Source organism: Cetorhinus maximus, unplaced genomic scaffold (assembly GCF_964194155.1).
Source record: "Cetorhinus maximus unplaced genomic scaffold, sCetMax3.hap1.1 HAP1_SCAFFOLD_790, whole genome shotgun sequence".
NCBI lineage: Eukaryota > Metazoa > Chordata > Chondrichthyes > Lamniformes > Cetorhinidae > Cetorhinus > Cetorhinus maximus.
Genome location: NW_027596732.1, coordinates 1 through 13,690, shown reverse-complemented (window position 1 = coordinate 13,690; position 13,690 = coordinate 1). Strand labels below are relative to the sequence as shown.

Sequence of the window (13,690 nt, the reverse complement as noted above, 5' to 3'; positions counted from 1 at the left end):
GTTCCAGCAGCGGACACCATTTCCGGTGGCGCTGCTGGGACCAGCTGGCCGCCGGCCATTTGATTGGTCGACAACTCTTGGAGGCGAGACTTCCTCCTCAAGGGGAGGTGCAACTCTCGCCTGAAGCCATTTAACAGCCCAGCAGCTGTTAAGGTGCCTGAACAGCTGTTTGAGGGCCCCTCTGCAATACTGGTTTCCTGTGGGGCAGCCAGCACTGGCAGCACTCGGGAGAATGAGGTCTATGTGCAGCCTTCCCCTTTAATCACTTCATCGAGGATGCCACAGGCCTGACCTTCCATTTCTCTTCACTGACTTTCTGCCTCCTACTGCTCACGGCTCCCTGGCCCATCAACTGAGGCCCGAGGGGCCTAATATCAGATGCACCTCGGGACTCACCGTTCGTGCGCAGGGATTGTGGCGCCCCTGAATTTCTATTGACTCTTTGCTGCTGCCACATTAACCCTCGCAGCCTGGGACAAGCCTGTTCCTCCTTCCTTCTCTGAGCATCGGAGCAGTGAATCACCAGTTTTACAACTCTGAAGTCTGACCTTTGTTCGGGCCAACCACTGGAGAGCAAGGGCCTCCTCAGCAGGGAGGCTGCTAACTGCACAAAGATTAACAGCAACAACCAACAACTTATATTCATATAGCACCTTTTAACATAATGAAAGGCCCCAAGGCTCTTCACAGGAACGCTATAAAGTGAGTCACAAAAGGTGATATTTGGTCATATGACCGAAAGCTTGGTTGAAGTATGTTAAAGGAGAAAAGTGAGGTAGGTGTAGGGTGGGAATCCCAAAACTTGGGACCTAGGCAACTACAAGCTACGAGGAGAGATTGGATAGGTTGGGGTTATTTTCCTTAGAACAAAGAAGGATGAGAGGTGACTTGATGGAGGTGTATAAAATTATGAGGGGAATAGATAGAGTGGACAGGATAAAATTGTTTCCCTTGATGGAGAATTCTAGAACCAGGGGACATAGATTCAAGATAAGTGGCAGAAGGTGTAGGGGGGACATGAGGAAGATCTTTCTTATGCAGAGGGTAGTGGGTGTTTGGAATTTGCTGCCCAAGTTGGTGGTAGAGGCAGAAACTTTAAACTCTTTTAAAAAGTACCTGGATCTGCACCTTAAGTGCTGTAAGCTGCAGGGCTATGGGCCAGGTGCAGGAAGGTGGGATTAGAAAGGGCACCTGGGTATCCTCTGGCTGGCATGGACAAGATGGGCCGAATGGCCTCCTTCTGCGCTGTAACTTTTCTATGGTTCTAACTGAAGGCACAGCCACCAATGGTGGAACGAATAAAATCAGAGAAGCTCAAAAGGCCAGAATTAGGGGAACGCAGATACCTGGGAGGGTTGTGGGGTTGGTGGAAATTACAGAGGCAGGGAGGGGGCGAGACCATGGAGAGATTTGAAAGCAAGGATGAGAATTTTAACATTTAAGACTTTGCATGATGGGAATACAACGTAGGTCAGTGAGCGCGGGGGTGGGGTGATAGGGGAACTGGACTTGCTGCAAGTTAAAACATGGGCATCAGAATTTTCGATGACCAAGTTTCCGAGAGTAGAATGTGTGAGGCAATAGGAGGAAGCAATCACAAGAGAAAAAGGTACCAGGAAAACTAATGGGGCTGAAGGCTGACAAGTTCTCTGGACCTGTTGGCCTAGGGCATCCTCAGGTCTGAAAGGAAGTGGCTGCAGAGATAATGGATGCATTGGTTGTAATCTTCCAAAATTCCCTCGATTCTGGAAAGGTCCCAGCAGATTGGAATACCCCAAAAACACCACTATTCATTGGGTCAATGAATATATTTAAGGCTCGGTTAGACAGATTTTTGATCGACAAGGGTTATCGGATACAGGCCAGAAAGTGGAGCTGAGGACACAATCAGATCAGCTCTGGTCTGATTACAACCAACGCATCCGTTACCTCTGATCGGCTATGATCTTATCGAATGGCAGAGCAGGCTTGATGGGCCGAATGGCCTACTCCTGCTCCTATTTCCCCTGATCTTAGGGGACTAGCCAGGAGTGCGTTAGAATAATTGGGTCTGGAGGTAACGAAAGCAGGGATGAGAGTTTCAGCAGCAGAGGAGCTGAGACAGGGGTGAAGTCGAACTTCCTCTAACCAACATACATGGTTGGACCACCTGAGAGGTATATCCCAACCTGTGATGTTTAGTCTTCATCTGGAACTGAAGAAGTGCCAAGCAATTCGGAGCCTGTTTGTGGAGGCTCATTCAAAATGACTACCCCCATCCCACCCCCAATCAGATCGAGGAGAAAGCTGAAAGGCCACAGTAGCTTACCTGCGGACAAGGAAGGGTACTGATCCCAAGAGGGCCACAAGCAGGGAGGCCTTCCTCATTCCCTGACCCCAACTGAATCCCAGGAGACCAAGAACAAGCAAGTGGTTTAAAGCTGCTCCACACAACCATGACATGAAAACTATAAAAGTTTGGCATCCGTAACCAAAAATGTACTTTCACAGGTATATTTAACGCAGTCAACTTCTGAAAAATAGCAGTGATGTGCAAGCATAAAAATCAAGAGTAATAAATTCCTCTTGAATACGCCCAAACTGATACATGCTAGATGATGAACAAAAGTCAAATGATTTTAAAAGCCGCATTCTAATTCCATGTCGATTCACAACCAGAGTCTACAGTGGAAAAGTACTGGAAAACTAACCCAATTACATGCAGCACTGATAAAGGGGAAAGTGACCTTTTTAACCGCACATGCTTTTGCAGGCAAGATCACTTGCAAGCATTAATTCCACCCACCATCCCCCGACAGACATTAAAGCAATGACCCCAGCCTGGGTTTACAAGATGAAATGGCATTGCTTATCGTAAACCAGATAGAGCTGTAGACAAATACAAAAAACATCACTGCCTTGTGGAAAAACATGATTGTAAGTATCACTCGCAACACAGTAGTCTAATGCCTAGATAATAAATCCCTCCTCGGAATAAATACATTTTGTTTTTATTCTAGCCATGAGCTGACAGATCTATGCCATCTAACTGTGAGAACTGGAGAAGCTGGCCCATGAGGCTTGGCCAAGCAAGTTGTCCTCTAACAAATCAGAGTTCCCTAAGACCATCTCTGCGTGTCTCTGTACGCATGCACATAATTAGTTCAGGTCATAGGAAAAGAATTGATTTATTTAGGGCTCAATATTAACCTTACCCACCTAGCAGGGTAGGAGGTCAGTTAGAAATGGGCAGGTTACTTAACTGCACAGATATCAAGCCTTTTGCACAGTCTCCAGTACAACCCTGCAAGGTTCGACAGGCAGATGAGACGCCTGCTTAAAGCAGGTTGGATCCTGATGAATTTATGCCAATGGAAACCACACTACATGAATGGAGATAAAAACAAAAAGCTAAAAGCTACTGCGGATGCTGGAAATCCAAAACAAAAACAGAATTACCTGAAAAAACTCAGCAGGTCTGGCAGCATCGGTGGAGAAGAAATGGAGATTTCTTCTCCACCGATGCTGCCAGACCTGCTGAGTTTTTCCAGGTAATTCTGTTTTTGTTCTACATGAATGGAGCCCTGATGCCATTTTGACCAAGGCCTGAGAAATTTTTGTGCCAGATTGGCACAGTTCCACAGTTGGTGGGTAAAGGTGAAGTGACCCTCTAGGAAGAATATCCTTTGTGGGACTAGCTCCTCGACCTAGGATACCCCATCCACACCCCCACGCCGCCAACCCTTCTTTCTTCCTGTGGAACTCTCCCAAAATCTCCTGTGTCAGCCGTGGCTCAGTTAGTAGCACTCTCACCTCCAGGGCTCACGGCTCCAGGTTTACGTCCCACTCCAGGGCTTGTGGAGTGAAATCAAGGCTGATACTCCAGTGCAGTACTAACTGTGTGCTGCACTGTCAGAGGTGCTGCCTTTCAGATGAGACGTTAAACTGAGGCCGCATTTGTCTGCTAGGGTGCATGTAAAAGACCCCATGGCACTATTCTGAAGAAGAAAAGGGCAGTTATGCCTGGCGTCCTGACCAATATTCACCCCTGAATCAACATCACAAAAACAGGTTAACTGGTCATAATTACTTTGCTGTTTGTGGGAGTTGCGCACATTTTGATTGCTGCATTTCAACAGTGACAACACTTTGAAAATTATCATTGGCTGTAAAGTGCTTTGAGACATCAGATGATTGTGAAAGGTGCTATATAAATGTAAATCTTTCTTTTACCTGGATGCTGGCAGCTGTCCCATATCCTCTGGGTCTGAAAGTGGGCCAGATACACTCAAAAGAGGCCCCAGCCCTGAAACTTAGACAAGGGAATGTGTTTTTTATTCACCTTTGCTCGTGTTAAAATTTTATAACTGGAGGAGGATGTTTATTTTAAACATTACAGTAGAAAACCTTCAAGAGGCACAAGCAGGACAAATATATGCTTAACTTCAGCAAGTTCAGACTAAACAACTCTAAATGGGTTAACACTCATTCAGAATGAAAATGAAGAGAAATTACCTCTACAGATGCTGCAGGGAGAAAGAACTAAAGGGCTTATTATTGAGATGAATCTAGGACCATAAAACAAGTTAGAAGGGATCATGGGGACAAAAGGGGGACCGCGAAAAAAACATAGCTGAAGAGACAAAATAGAACACACAAAATTTCCTCAGTATTACCATAGTGGGAACATTAAAAGTCATTATGGATGAAAATTCAGGATGACCGCAAGATGGTAAAAATTCTGAATGAGTTCTTCAAAGTATCTTCTGTCCTCCAAAACAGAACTTTCAAGGCAAAATTCAGCACCTAGGTACTAATGAGAAGGAAATCCCAGACGATTTAAAATAATTAAACCCCATTGCGAGGTTGTACTTAGCTCAGATTTGAGAGAGTGGGAGGATTTGAGGCTTTGACAACCATTATATTAAACAAAGGTGATGTCAGTGGGAAATTAGAAAGCAAAGCAGACAGCTTGCCAGGAGTTACAGCAACCACCTGGTAAACAGAGTTTTGATGGGAAAGATATCGGCTAAGCAACCGCCTCAGTTTCCTTGAGGAAGTGACAACTCAAGTCAACTTTGGTAAACACAACAACCTCGGGCACTTGATCAATAATTAGAGTCAAAGCTGTGGGGATATTGGGTAATATTTGAGTACGGTTAAGAATTTGGATAAAGGGTAGAAAATAATGCAGCCACGGCATTTGTATAGCGCCTTTAACATAGTTACTGTCCAAAGGCACTGCACAGGAGTAATAGCAAGCAAAATTTGGCACCAAGCCACGTATAGCCATAAAAGGGGATCTTAGAACACTTGAACAAAAGCTTGGTTAAAAATATAGGAGTGTCTTGAAGGAGGAAAGTGATGTAGAGAGTGTTAGGGAGGGTGTTACAAAGCTTAGGGCCTAAGCCACTGAAACCATGGCCCCCTGTAGGCGGACAATTAAAATCGGAGATGCTCAAGAGGCCAGAATTACGAGAGTGCAGATATCTTGCAGGGTCGTGGGGCTGGAAGAGTTTACAAAATTAGGGAGGGTGTGAGGCCATGGGCAGGTTTGAAAACAAGGATTTGAAATGTGGTCTTGTGACAGTCATTATACATAAAAATGCTCAGGAATTTTTCCACATAGCAAGATCCCACAAACAATATTAAAAGAAGAAACGTCATCAAATGAACCAAACCAACATAACCAAACAGATGATGTGATTCTCTGCTGCCAGGGCTGTGGTTTATCGTTAGCCCCATCTCCAGCCTATGCTTCCACCTAATGAGGGTTCCTGCTGCCAGTCAAACTTCTTGATTCTTGCCTTTAAATCAGGCCACATCAGCATTCTTGCTTTTTCTTTGAACAGTTTTTTCTTAGAACAGGTTTATTTTAGTGATTTGTCATGTTCAATTCAACTTATGACCTTGTATGCAAATCAAAAAGAGTGAGGGAGACAAAGAGAGAATGTAATCCTGATGCTATCTGACTTCCAGGTCAGCACTGCAACATTTAACACGGGGTGATTTGAAAATCTGATTCACAAAAAAGGTGAAAGAGTCATGAAAGTGCCACACCCGTGGGTACCCGCATGGGCCCCAGTTATGCCTGTCTCTTTATGGGGTATGTGGAACATTCCTTGTTCCAGTCCTACTCCAGTCCCCTCCCACAACTCTTTCTCCGGTACATCGATGATTACTTCGGTGCTGCTTCATGCTCTCGTCTGGACCTGGAAAAATTTTATCAGTTTTGCTTCCAATTTCCACCCCTCCATCATTTTCACATGGTCCATCTCTGACACGTCCCTTCCCTTCCTTGACCTCTCTGTCTCAATTTCTGGTGATAGACTGTCCACCAATATTCATTACAAGCCTACCGACTCCCACAGCTACCTCGACTACAGCTCCTCACACCCCGCTTCCTGTAAGGACTCCATCCCATTCTCTCAGTTCCTTCGCCTCCATTGCATCTGTTCCAATGATGCCACTTTCAAAAACAGTTCCTCTAACATGTCTTCCTTTTTCCTTAACCGAGGTTTTCCACCCACGGTGGTTGACAGGGCCCTCAACCGTGTCCGGCCCATCTCCTGTGCATCCGCCCTCACACCTTCCTCTCCCTCCCAGAACCATTATAGGGTCCCCCTTGTCCTCACTTATCACTCCACCAGCCTCCGCATTCAAAGGATCATCCTCCGCCATTTCTGCCAACTCCAGCATGATACCACCACTAAACACATCTTCCCTTCACCCCCCCTGGCATTCCGCAGGCATCATTCCCTCTGGGACACCCTGGTCCACTCCTCCATCACCCCCTACACCTCAACCCTCTCCCACGGCACCTTCCCATGCAACCGCAGAAAGTGCAACACCTGCCCCTTTACTTGCCCTCTCCTCACCGTCCAAGGGCCCAAACACTCCTTTCAAGTGAAGCAGCATTTCACTTGCACTTCCCTCAATTTAGTCTACTGCATTCGTTACTCCCAATGCGGTTTCCTCTACATTGGAGAGACCAAACGCAGACTGGGTGACCGCTTTGCAGAACACCTTCGGTCTGTCCGCAAGCATGACCCAGACCTCCCTGTCGCTTGCCATTTCAACACACCACCCTGCTCTCATGCCCACATGTCTGTCCTTGGCTTGCTGCATTGTTCCAGTGAAGCTCAATGCAAACTGGAGGAACAGCACCTCATCTTCTGACTAGGCACTTTACAGCCTTCCGGACTGAATATTGAGTTCAACAATTTTAGATCATGAACTCTCTCCTCCATCCCCACCCCCTTTCCGATTCCCCCTGTTTTTTCCAATAATTTATATAGATTTTTCTTTTCCCACCTAGTTCCATTATTTTAAAATGTATTTCCATCTATTGTTTTATCTCTACCTTTTAGCCTATTTTGATCCCTTCCCTTCACCCCACCCCACCCCCACTTGGGCTATCTGTACCTTGCTTGTCCTGCTTTCTACCCTTAATTAGCACATTCCTTAGATAATATCACCACCTTCAACATCTCTTTGTCCTTTTGTCTGTGACATCTTTTGGTTATCTCCACCTAACACTGGCCCTCTATCCAGCTCTACCTGTCCCACCCCACCCCGCCTCTTAAACCAACTTATATTTCACCTCTCTTCTATTTTTACTTAGTTCTGCTGAAGAGTCATACGGACTCGAAACGTTAACTGTGTTCCTCTCCGCAGATGCTGCCAGACCTGCTGAATAAAACCTCAGATTTTGATGGTGTCAGGGTGTTCAGGTTGAAAATTTCATTTACCACCAGATTTTACAAACATTGACCATTCACACATTTCATCAGGCTGAACCACTACATATATTGTCCTGTTACAGTATCACTGCTCGGAGCCAGATTTTACTGAGGTACTTTTGGTGGGCTGAGACTGTACTAATCTTAACCAGAGGCTGTTCAGTTCATGCCCAGGAATGACTGCACTGGTATCCCCTGACCCCAGGTTGCTGGTGAAAACAAACGATAGCCATAATGATGGCTCTTCACAAAAGCTTTGAACTTAGTGTCACTGCAGGAAAGCTTCATCAAAAAAGGCAATTCCTCCCTCCTCTCAACACCTTACTTAACAGTTAGTGATCTCTTTCTTTTCACAGTTAATCTTTAGACAGAATGCATGCTGTGTCCTTACCTCAATGAAAATCAAACATTTGGAGAAAAAAACAAATAAGCAGGAGATACTGAACGTGGGTCGATTGCAGCTTAAACAATTGTCCCAAAAAAAAGACTTACTCGGTCCACAGTACTTTCACAACATGCTTAATGCATCTGCTGCACACAAAGCTCAGGGATTCTAATCCTACACACTGATATCTCTGCAGTGTCACAAGGTCTCGCAGTGGAACAAGACCGCCTTGCTTCAAGACATTTCTCTGAACCAGCAAAACAAAGAGATATTAAGTTTCCTGCCTTGGGAATTAAACCACATATGACACAGCTACTATTTAAAGAACTGATAGTTGGAGGACAAATTATTTAGATCGCCTTTGCCAATTGCATGTAGCTATTTATCGTTTCCATTTTTACAGCAAATCAATTCATTGAAATAGCCATTTAGCTGAGCACAGCTTCACTTTAAACACAGAAGTGCTGTGGTGTGTAGCAAATGGGATTAAAATTTCAAATTGCCTAGACATTTTGACTCCCAGCTCACTTTAATTCTACTACTGCTCTAAGATGTGTGCTGAACACAAGATTCATGTTATTCCATTTCATTAACAAACGTGCAGTGAGAACCAAAGCAATAACATGAACTTCACGAAAGAGCGTTTTGGGAAACTTTTGTTTAAAGGAGAGATACAAGGTTACAAGTCATTTTTGCATATAAACGTGATTTGTATAATTACATGCACTTCTTGCTTTCTTAAGAGGGGAAATCCTTTTACTTTTTTAAAATCCCACCAGCCCTTTTAAGCTTTGATTGAACTTAAAAAACAAAGACAATAGCAATAAAACCCTTTCAATGCAGATCCGACCAAATCTGATGCTCAGTTACCTGTGATCAAACTTAGCATAGGGAAAGGGCACACTTGTCTCAGTCACCATTTCACTCATTGACCTGCACACCCCCCTGCAGGACAACCCACAGCAACCGATCCTCTCAACTACCAACCTAGTCAGTGGGTGGCCTCTGGGCCAGAACGTGTGGGAAGATTTTTTTTAATTTTTCAAAGGATGTGGGTGTCGCTGGCTAGGCCAGCATTTGTTGCCTATCCCTAATTGCCCTTGCGAAGGTGGTGGTGACCTGCTCTTGAACTGCTGCAGTCCATGTGATATAGGTACACCCACAGTGCTATCAAGGATTTTGACCCAGCAAAGGGAAGGAGCGGTGATATAGTTCCAAGTCAGGAAGATGTGTGGCTTGGGGGAGAGTTTGTGGGTTGTGGTGTACCCATCTATCTGCTGCCCTTGTCCTTCTAGGTGGTAGAGGTTGCGGGTTTGGAAGGTACTGTCAAAGAAGCCTTGGTGAGTTGCTGCCGTGCATCTTGTAGATAGTACACACTGCTGCTACTGTGCGTCAGTGGTGAAGGGAGTGAATGTTTGGGGTGGTGTGCCAATCAAGCGGACTGCTTTGTCCTGGATGGTGTCGAGCTTCTTGAGTGTTGTTGGAGCTGCACTCGTCCAGGCAAGCGGAGAGTATCCCATCACACTCCTGAATTGCGCCTTGTAAATGGTGGACAGGCTTTGGGGAGTCAGGAAGTGAGTTACTCACTGCAGAATTCCCAACCTCCAACCTGTTCTTGTAGCCACAGTATTTATATGCCAGTCCAGTTCAGTTTCTGGTCAATGGTAACCCCCAGGATGTTGATAGTGGGGGAATTCAGCGATGGTAATGCTATTGAATGTCAAGGGGAGATGGTTAGATTCTCTCTTGTTGAACAAGTAAACCAGTGGGATTGAAATGAGGGTCATGAGCTAAATTACCCAAGGCTTCATTTCTGGAATAGTGTTTCTAATTCACACTGCTGCCTACACACCCAAAACTGGCCAGGAGTTTAAATTTGGTAAAGAAGACAAATTATGATTGTCTGAAACTAGTCTAAATAGTCTTTCATTAGCCAATCAAAACCTACATAGGAGTCACATGTCTATTAGTGACAGGTCAAAACACACCGGGTACATAAGCTATATCAATACCATCATGGTCAGGATTTTTCCCTTGTCGGGAGGGCTCAGGGGGGTCAAGCGGGAGTGATCGGGAAGTAGACCGCCGCCCACGATCAGGGCCCGACCACAATTTCACGCTGGTGGGCCAATTAAGGCCCACCCAGTGTGAAACGTGTGCTGCAGAGCTCAGCGCTGCCTGTTGTGGGGAGGAAGGAGGGCGAGTGGGGAACTTTGTGCATGTGCGCGAGTGCCTCAGGGGGAGATGAAGGTTTTAAAAATTAAAAATAAAAATATAATAAAATGTCACAACACATTTCCCCTCATGTGACTCTGTCCGTAAGGTTGGACAGGCAGCGAAAAAATTTGATTCAGTTGGGGCTTTAATGGCTTTAATAGGCCTGCTAATGGTCGGCGGGCGCACTGCCGACTCCCACGTGCGCCTGTCGACCAAAATGTTGCGCGAGTGCGCGGTGATGTCAGGACGCTCGCCCAACATCATCGCCCGTCATTTTACGCTCGTTTGGGTCAGGTGCACATCTGCCTGACAAGCGTAATATTCTGGACCATCAGAATGGAGAACAGTTACACAACAGTACCATCAAGTCAGGCTTGGCCTATCAGCCATCTGTCTATAGTTCCAAAATAATTTCAACCCTAAAAATATCTACACAAATTAAACTCAAATCCCTGATTGGAAGCCATCTGTGAAGAACAGCTGAAGCTGCTCCCAGAAGGGATATCCTTGTGGCCAGACCTTGCTGTATAAGGAACCGACCGGGTTCTTTGGATTTCATTCTAAATTAATCCAATGTAAGAATATACAATCGTCAATTTATAGCACAGAAGGTGACCATTCTGCCCATCATGCCAGTACTAGCTCTCTGAAAGACCTATCAATTAGTTCTGCCACCCTGAGTCTTTCTCTTTATCAAACATTTACCTACTTTTGAACATATCTATCCTTTAGAAAATTGCTTTGAAATTTCACACGCTGGAGCATATTTTCTAAGTGAGCACCTGTTTGGGTATAATTTGTCAATGTTAATGGTGCCCACTCATCAGTTAGTGCCATGATCCAGCTCGATTTTCCCCAGCATTGGAAGCTTGCTGAAGGAACCAGAGCGCATGTATAAGCAGCCTTTTGAGTTATAAAGCAAAGGAATTGTCACTTAAAGGTTGATGTCACAGCTGGGGACAAAAACGTAGCTTGTCTTTCCAATTTTAATATTTTAAAATTAATTAATATTTTAAACAGGTATTGCAGGCTGTGAAAAGCTGTTTCACTACAGAAGATGAATATACAATAGAATGGGCAGACACAAGGCAGATGAAATTTGTAATGCAGAGAAGTGTGAAGTGACACATGTTGGTGGGAAGAACAAGGAGAGGCAATATTAAATAAAGGATTCAATTCCAAAGTAGGTGCAGGAGCAGAGGGACCTGGGTGTATATGTGCACAAATCACTGAAGATGGCAGGTTGAGAAAGCAGTCAATGAGGCATATGGAATCCTCGGCATTATAAACAGAAGGATTGAGTATAAAAGCAAGGAAATTATGGCAAGCCTTTGTAAAAGACCAGCTTATATTTCATCCCTCTCCTAACTATACTCAGTTCTGTTGAAGGGTCACGTGGACTCGAAATGCCGACTCTTTTCTTCTCCACCGATGCTGCCAGACCTGCTGAGTTTTTCCAGGTAATTCTGTTTTTGTTTTGTAAAAGACTGGTTTGGCCTCCACTGGAGTATTGTATCCAGTTATGGGCACCACACTTTGGGAAGGCTGATGGTACAGAAAGGATTTACCTGAATGGTTTCAGGGGACGAGGGACTTTGGTTATGTGGATGGATTGGAGAAGCAAGGGCTACTCTCCCGAGAGAAGTGAAGATTAAGAAGAGATTCGATGGAGGCGTTTGAAATCACAAGGGATTTGGACAGACTAGATAGCTGTTTCCATTGGCAGAAGAGTCAAGGGCCGGGTGCTACTGACTTAAGGTGAATGGCCAAGGAACCAAAGGCGACATGAGGAAATCTTTTAAAAACACAGCAGTGCACCACGTGAGAGTGGATGCGGGATCAGTCGCAGCTTTCAAAAGGGAATTGGATAATTATCTGAAGAGAAAAGATTTGCAAGACCCTGGGAAAAGACAGGGGAGTGGAACCAGCTCAGTTGCTCTTGTAGAGAGCCAGCATTGACACAACAGACCAAACAGTTGCTGTACAACAGGAGGGGCCATTCTATAATTTTATAAAACCCAATGGATGGGACAAAAAAATATGTGAGACGGAAATTAAACCTGAGGTGTCTGCCCTAGAGGTGAGCGGAGGCAATTGTCCAGCCCCCTATTTAATAGCAGACAACGTGGAGCTGTTAAATGAGGTGATACAAGGAAGACTTCCCAGGGTGAAACTTCCATAGGTCAGCAGTACAGTATTCCTAGTGACAGAGAACTTGAGGGTTCACTTAACCACTACCTTCACCGGTAGCATGATGTCCCATGGTAGATGTTGGCTGTGCACTCATGCAGGAGATGATATATGTTTATCACAATATACAGCTAATCCCTGAGTTCTGGGATTCCTTCCCTGAACCTTTTTGGCTCCCTATCTGTCTCTCTTCCTTTAAGCTAACACCCCCTGACCTAAGAACTCTGTGAGACTTGGGATGGAATAGTCCCAGGTTTGCACCCAAATGCGGTAGCGGACATGAAAAAAGACATTTTACCGCTGGCCGCAATGTGGCTTTTCACAACGTGTCAGCTCATTCCCGCCTCATAAATTAGGCATTCCCGGAAAACACGCCTGGTCACTGGCAGGGCGGCAGGATCAGAGGCCGCCCTGCCGTCACCTCAGGCCGTCAGTAAACCGGGCGCCATGTTTAAAGGCCGCCCCTGCGCTCTTCAAGGGATAGGACACTGCTGGGAACTGATGGCAGCTAAAGGGAGGAAACATGCTGCCCCCAAATTTAGTTAAACCTCCCTTGAGTGCCTACTGGGCGCAGTGGATTCCCGCCGCGATGTCATCTAACCCTGCTCTGGGCCAAGGCCAGCAAGCAAGGTCATCAATCCACCATGGGAGGTGGTGGCAGTGGTGGTCAGCGCCAACGCCCTGCGAAAGAGGGCAGCCATCCAGTGCAGAAAGAGAGTGAATGCTCTCATCCGTTCAGCCAGGGAAAGTCATTCTTCTCATCACTCTCAACGCATCCACTCACGCACCCACCACAAACCCACAGGGATCTCACACCTCAAAGGACAACACCACTAACTCTCCCACGCACCCTCACATTCCTATCAGGCTCATATCCTCTGGAGCTCACGTCCTCACCCCACCCATGGCTCTGCTCACCACACAAACATTCTACACAGTGCCATGTGTCCCTCTCACACTCTCTCCATCTGTTTTCATGCAGGAGAAGCTGACTCACATCAGCAGGGAGAGGTCCCAGACTAGGGGTAGAGTGCCCGACATTAGGCCCTGCAATCACTTTGAGGAGCTTGCCATCGCGCTGACTGGTGAGGGGGTGGACCATTCTTGCGGCGATGGTGAGGTCGGCAGCAAACGCTCACGTGAGGATCCTGCACCACGTCATTCATCTCTCAATGCA

The 13,690-nt window shown here is 45.8% G+C and overlaps 1 protein-coding gene across 1 annotated transcript in view; it reads right to left on the bottom strand.

The window, feature by feature from the left end:
- The window catches only part of arhgap28 (Rho GTPase activating protein 28), a 163,421-nt gene extending 155,088 nt beyond the window's left edge, over positions 1-8,333 (bottom strand). The window contains exon 1 of the mRNA XM_078535969.1: positions 8,214-8,333. The gene's annotated coding sequence lies outside the window, so the exon portion shown is untranslated. The remainder of the gene's footprint in view (positions 1-8,213) is intronic.
- Positions 8,334-13,690: the final 5,357 nt, after the last annotated feature.